This window comes from Montipora capricornis, chromosome 12, assembly GCF_036669925.1.
Source record: "Montipora capricornis isolate CH-2021 chromosome 12, ASM3666992v2, whole genome shotgun sequence".
Taxonomy (NCBI): domain Eukaryota; kingdom Metazoa; phylum Cnidaria; class Anthozoa; order Scleractinia; family Acroporidae; genus Montipora; species Montipora capricornis.
Window position 1 is genome coordinate 35,529,938 of NC_090894.1, and position 7,500 is coordinate 35,537,437.

The following is a 7,500-nucleotide window of genomic DNA, read 5'->3' on the forward strand; positions in this document are numbered from 1 at the left end:
CCCACAAATGACCAGCTCCCATCGTCAGTGGTTTCAAAGCTCAGTTGGTTAGAGTGTCGCACCGGTATCGCAAGGTCACCGGTTCAAATCCCGTTGAAGTCCTGAATTTTTCAGGCTTCCTTACGCAATTGCAAAAATTGAGTTCATAACTGCGAGGATCATAGCTTCACTAGGTACCATACATTGTTTCAGTGTCACAGTAAGAGTCGAGAAACCTTTTTTTACTACACCCTTAACGCTAGTGTGCAGTTTCAAATTTTTGTTCAGAGCCAATGCAGGTTTCATCATCGCGCAGCTTAAAACACTATCAATTAGCGGGGGCTTCCAAGGGAAACAACAATACACTAATAAGAGACGGACCATGTCGTCTTTGGGAAACGTCATGTATTTTCTCATAAAAAGTTGTTTTTCCACTGAAAGTTTAGGAAACCCTTTTTAGCATTGATTCCAAGATCCCAACAGCAGCAAGCTAGGGTCTGGAAATGTTCCTCTTCTTTGGTTCGTTTTACTTCCCTCCTCCTTTCCATTGTGGAAAATTGCCCCACCTCCCTTCTCCCCCAATGATAAAGTGATCTTATCCTCTGGTTGTTCGTTTCAAGTGCTGGTTCATAAGCAGTAGTACCGGTGGGACTCGTCTTTTCACAACCTAAATGAAAACCAAACTTGAATTGTGCTTCAGAACAATTATCGATGTGCACAAGGTGAGTGAAGTCTTGAGCTAACTCAAATAATGTAGTAATAGATTCATGAACTGCGTTCAATACGCGACAAAGAAATAAGTGTACCTAATTGAGCGTGCTTGACGGCCGAGATTATTGACATCGTACGGTACATTTGTTACATCATATCCCCGGCGTTGTTAAGCTCCAGCATGCTAAGCGTCGGAAAAAGCTTAAAGCCACCCTAATGTTTAAAATATTAAATGGACGTTTTATTATCTACAGGACCTGTTTTCAATTCGAACCACAAAATTTAATGTCAGGAATTTAGAAATGGTGCTTAATTTGCCCAAACCAAACACCAACTATCTCAAAAAATGTTTTAGCTACAGTGCGGCCTCACAATGGAACAACTTACCAAACAATTTACGTACGATTGAATCAGTTAGATCTTTTTGAAAATGAGGGTTAGGCTGCCACACGGCAACCTTGAAAAACAGTATTTTATTACTATAGTGGGTATTGCATTTTATTGTACTACAGCTATTGTATTCCTACTGAAGGTTTTACCGTGTTTAAATAAAGCATGTATGTGTGCTTTGGGGTGTGTTTAATAAACATGGCATCCATCTTGTGTGGTTAGACTCCATGTGCTTCTATCTTGGTGTCAGAAGTGGGATTAACTGTACGGTCACTGTTCTCGGAACACGGAAAAACATGTCATATATGGCGTCCTGGTTGGGACACGGAGTCACAGCGGTCACACTACCGAAATTCTCGACTTCGGGAGATCCGCGGCGGAACTGTGAAAAGTTCATTCAGTTTTTCAAAGATTAGTGTGAGCTCAATGGATGGTACGATAGCGAGCCGTTGCCAGCTCCTACAGAAGAAGGAGGGGAAGCACCTCCGACCGGGCCAGTTTGGCTAGCAAAAGGTAAGGCTACGGCAGCTTTTCGTTCCGCCATAGCTGGCAACCAAGAACTCGAAAACACGTGCGCGGCTTTCAGCTGTAAGAGGAGGAACGGAAGGAACCGGAGATTATTCTCAAACATTTGGAGGTACATTTCACGGCGAATGACAGAGAGAACTATTTTTGCCCAAATGAAACAAAAACCTCATGAATCACTCACGGCCTGGGAAGGTAGGAGGCTAGATTATTGTGCTAATTGCGAGGACCAGCTACTTCTAGACAAATTCATATCAGGAATCAACAACGAGAGACTTATGTCAAAACTACTGGATAAGGGATAAAGCAACTTAAGATATCACCTCATTTAATCAGTGTTGCAGACAGCTAAGAACTTTGAACAATGTGAAAAGGCAAAGGCAGTAATGCAGGAGCAAGGAAGCCCCCTAAATCAGAGCAAAACTTGGGTAAAGGTCATTTCAGACAAAGGAAATCAGAGAAATTATGGGGACAAAGTCAATCCAGTTGCCAGGGCAAATTTGATATTTTCTGTATTGTGCAGGGCCATCACACCCTCGCTCTATATGCCCAGCTTCAAACAAGCGATGCTCTAGAAAAGGCCGTGGGAGAATCGGACATTTTGCTCGGGCGCGTCGAATGGAAGTGCCCCCTTTAGTCAACCCTTTCGAAGTCATGAACACCAAACAACAGGCACGCCACCTAGATGCCACTTTAAGTGAGGATTTTGAGGATTATAGAACTGACCTCTATGAGGTGGACTTGATACCCGAAAAGTATGCTCAAAGTGTACTTAGTACAGTAGAAGACCAGCGGGGCACCAGGGTGGGTCGTAAGTTCTTTAGTTACTTAAGACTGGGACTAGCTGTCATGGCGGCTGGTACGTTTCTTTGACCGTTCAACAAACTATGGCGGTTTCGTGACATTTAGGAGTTTTACTTGTACTGGTATAGAATTGAATTAGTTCCTATTGACTTGTGAAAGCTGTTTTCACTATAAATTAAGTTATTCTCAGACCAAAGAATGTCAAATACTCAAGAAAAGAAACGTGCACGTGGATCAAGTTCGACCGCTGAAGAGGATGTAACAGACAAAATGATCCTGGAAAAGCTTTCCAGCATCCACGTAGACTTTATAGCATCAAAAGACGAACTGAAAAGTGAAATTCAGGAAGTCAAATTAGAATTAAACGAAGTAACGAAGTCACTGAACGCCGTATGGGAAGAAGTGCAATCACTTAAACAGAAGAACAAAGCTTTACAAGACCAGTGCGACACCATTACCAGAGAGAATAGCAAATTAAACGAAGAGATCAACGCGCTTAAAAATCGTCTTATTAAGATGGAAGATTACTCTAGGCGAGAAAATCTTCGTTTCTACAACATTCCGGAAAATCCTGGAGAGAGTAGTGTGGAGTGTACGCGTAAAGTAAAAGATGTACTATCTGAGCTTGGGGCCGACCCAGAAAATATTATGTTCCACGCAATTCATCGAACGGGAAATCCAAATACTACAACTTCTCCGAACAGTGCTGTGACCAATGAAGTTTCGACAGAATCAAGAGAAGGGGAATCACGACCTCCACGTCCACGACCAATTTTAGTTCGTTTCGTTTCAAGAATGGATAGCGATTGGGTTTGGGATAACAGAAAGAAACTTATGAACAGTTCTCGCTTCTCATCTGTATTTATTGATAAAGACCTCTCCGCGGAATCAGCTAAGCAACGTGGGAAGCTCCGCGCCGCATATAGGAAAGCCAAGGACCTGAACATCGGAAAAGTCTTCATAAAAGGTAAAATGCTATCAGTCAATAGTACTGCTTACTCAGTAGACAACCTACCGGACTATCTTTTGCCACGGCAACATGTCAGTGATTAGCTAATATTTAAGCTTGCTTAAAACTTATTGGTTTTAGCACCATTAGCTTATGGTTTCTCTTTTCGTTATTTTTAATTTTGCTAGGGTAGATTTCATTATTTGCGTAAGGGTTATTATCTACATATACACATATATACATATATAGTTTTGTTTTCCGGTCAGCTTTGTTTTTTTTGCTTGTGTAGACTTCGCTAAAATGTACATAAAACTACTTCACCATGCTAAAGCGTATTAATTTGCACGCCATAGTTTGCATTTTCTTTCAAACAATAGTCCCGAGCCCTCGAGGTCGCACTAAAGGTGTGAATCTTGCGAACCTTTTTAACAATCTTAAACAACCTAACTAGAATAATTTTCTCTTGCTGTTCTTTGTGTGTTCTTTTTTGTTTTTGTTTTTTTGTTTTCTTTCTTCGGCCTTTAGATCTATATTTCTTACATTTTTCGACCTTTTCATACTTGTTTGAATGAATGGTTATTTCACTTTATACGTAGTTCACTACGCAACTTTTCCCACTGGTTTATGCTCCTCTCTTCCTCGCAATATGATGTCTAAAAATATTAACTTCAAGCTTATATCCTTAAATGTCCGAGGGATTCGTTCTTTTGAGAAGCGAAAGGCCGTGTTTAATTGGCTTTATAAATCTCAGGCTGATATATGTTTTCTACAAGAGACCTACAGCACTCCAGTTGTGAACATATGGAAAAAATAATGGAAGGGCGATACCTTTTTCTCACTGGGAGAGATTTTAATATCATCCTTGATCAAGAACTTGATGGTCGAGGCGGGAATAAAAAGAGAAAGGATTCTGTGCAATATGTAGAAGATATGATTATCGAGCATGATTTAGTAGATATATGGCGTATCCGTAACCCCACTGACAGGCGTTTCACTTAGCGTCAAAAATCACCGTTAATACAAAGACGCCTAGATTATTGGTTAACCAGTAATGATTTACAAGAAGACGTTGAATCTGTAGAAATAATAACTGCAATTAGGTCGGATCACTCAGCCATAACACTATCAGTTAATGGCCTTGATGAAAACGAGCGGGGACCAAGTTTTTGGAAATTTAATTCTACTTTAGTAAATGACCAAGAATAATGTGACCTCCTTTGTTTGGGATATAAAAACTGGTTAGAAGATTTTAAAGAAGTAAATGATCAACGAATTCTATGGGACCTGATTAAATATAAAATAAGACAGCGAACAATTATCTATAGCTAAGCCAAGGCTCGCAAAAAAAGAGAAAACGTAAAGCAACTTGAAGAAGGTCTAAGAAACTGCACTACCAAATGTGATAACAACCCCTCTAAAGAAAACTTAGAAGAGCTGGAATGCCTACAAGCAGAATACGACCAGTTGTATGACTATATTACTCAAGGAGCTATAATTCGTTCTCGTGCAACTTGGTACGAATTATGCGCATTTGAAAACTTTTAGTTGATACTTGCGCAATATAAATGAATAAAGTTATAAAGTTACGAACTAGGAGAAAAAAACGATAAATATTTCTTAAAGTTAGAAAAATCAAACAAGAAAAAGAGCAGTGTCCGTAAAATATTCACCAGGGATAGCAAGCTAACAAATGACCCCAAAAAGATTATGGACCAGCTGGAATCATTTTCTGCTAACCTTTATGATGGTAGCAGTAGCCCATTAGATTCAACCACTCCCATGTTCTTAGATATCTGAGATATCTCTAGGGGATTTCCTGCATTAACAGATGACTTGAGGAAAATTTGTGAAGGGAAAATAGGATATAGTGAATGCTTCAGTGTGCTGGGGAAACTTTCCTTATTTGCGGATGACATAACTTGTTTTTTACATGACAAAGAATCTCACACCTCCCTCTTCGCCACTCTGGAATCCTTTGGATCATGCTCTGGTCTGCGTGTAAATCACGAAAAAACTGAGGTTATACCGCTTGGCGGTATTATTCTACATGAAAAGGATTTTAAGGACCATAAGATTTGTGAAATTATCAAGATCCTGGGAGTGTATTTTGGTTATGACCAAAAACAGAGAAACGATCTAAATTTCCGACAAACATTAAAATCTATTAAAAAAATCAATACATATGTGGAAATGGAGGAACTTATCTATTTTGGGTAAAATCTAAATTATCAAAACTTTTGCAATTCCCAAGTTAATGTTTAGAGCATCGGTAATTCCGATACCAAATGAGCTTGTAAAAGAAGTTAACTCGATTTTTTACACTTTTATCTGGAATGGAAAAGATAAAGTCAAGCGCTGTGCGCTTATTTCACATATTGATAAAGGTGGACTGAAGATGCTGGTCAGTGCAAGACGAGTCATTTGTTTAAAGAAATTCTTTGAGGACTACCCGAGTTCCTGGAAATCGTTTTTAAATAGTTGTATTTTTTCATGTTGGTGGGAGTCAAATTTTGCATTGTAACTTTGATACCGTCAAATTAAAAACTCAGTTTCCGAAATATTATAAAGCATGCTTTGACGCATGGTCAGGTTTAAATAGTACAACGCCTGTCACTTTTAACGATGTTATGAACGAGATCATTTGGAACTATAGGTTTATATGTATTGATAAAAAGTCTGTCTATAGAAGTGATTTAGTTAACTTGGGAATCATAAAGGTGGGTGACCTTATTACGGATAACAATCTTTTCCTCCACGAAAATCTTTGTGAGGCGATCTCTCCTGAACAACGTTTCTTTATTATGGGTGTGGTTCACTCTCTTCCATCGGACTGGAAAACAATTATTAAGTCTTCTTTCTGTAAGAATGAAGTAAGACCCACCCCTCATACACCGTACATTGAATTAAACTGTGGCTCTTTTCCTATCTTAGATGTCACCTCTAAACAGATATACGATTCTTTTTTGTGCAAAAAACAAATCCCTCCGACAGCCCAACAAAAAATATCAGACAAATACTCAGATACGGTCATTAACTGGAAAAAGGTTTATTCTCTTCCTTTCCGTACTACACTTGATTCCAAATTGAGAGAATTTCAATACAAAATTCTAAACAATATCGTCTTTACAAATGATAAATTATTTCGCTTTGGCCTTTCGCAATCTCCAAACTGCACTTTTTGCAACGAAGAACCAGAATCCTTAAAACATTTACTCTCTCGTTGGAAAGTGTCTTCTGAATTTTGGAAACAAGTCTTGTCCTGGCTTAAAGAAAATAACATTGTTATAGAATCCTTTAACGAGATAGGTTTGTTTTTAGGGATTTTTGAAGAAATGGAAGATTTCTTTATAATCAATCATGTTATGCTTTTAGGTAAATATGATATTTATGTAAGGAAATGCCTTGGAGGTTTACCTTCGTTGAGAGGCTTTATGCCAGGATAAGACGTGTTTATAATATCGAACTCCATATTGCGAGGGAGAGGGGATAAACTCGCTACTCATTTTAAAAAATGGGAAAACTTAGTAGCTGCGTTGAACACTTCGTAGAAAATTAACCTTGTCATATCCTACATTTAGTTGGTCTTCTTTGTTTTTAACTTAAAGTACTGTTTGTTTTTTTTTAAGTAAGTCATTTTGGGTAGTGTTTTGTAAATTGTAACTTTCTCTTTTTTTTTCTGCTTTTGGTAAGTTGTAGATAAGTTTGTAAATGGTAGTTGGCAAATAAAAATAAACAAGTTATAAAAGAAAAAAAAAGACTGGGACCAACCAAAGACATGACTAAATCAATCAGGATACCACGGGACACCGCATCCACTTGTAACACACTACCAGAAAATCTTGCCCTCTCATTGTTTCCTCCCGGGAAGAAACTTGAGGATTTTGTTACATCAAGTAGAGCCACTTTGTTCACCAATGATAACTCTAAACTCACACCCCTGGGTAAACTAGAGCTACTGGCCGAGACAGCAACAGGTTACCACCTCCTCACGTTCCATATTTTGCGAGATTTGCAAACACCTGGAAAGCCTCCTCTCTAGTCTGGCTCAGTAGGGCTAACGCTCACGTGGTTCACATGGGGTAGAAACTTAGCACATTACACATTACACTCAAATCAGTTAAGTCTGTTGAAATATAAGTGCT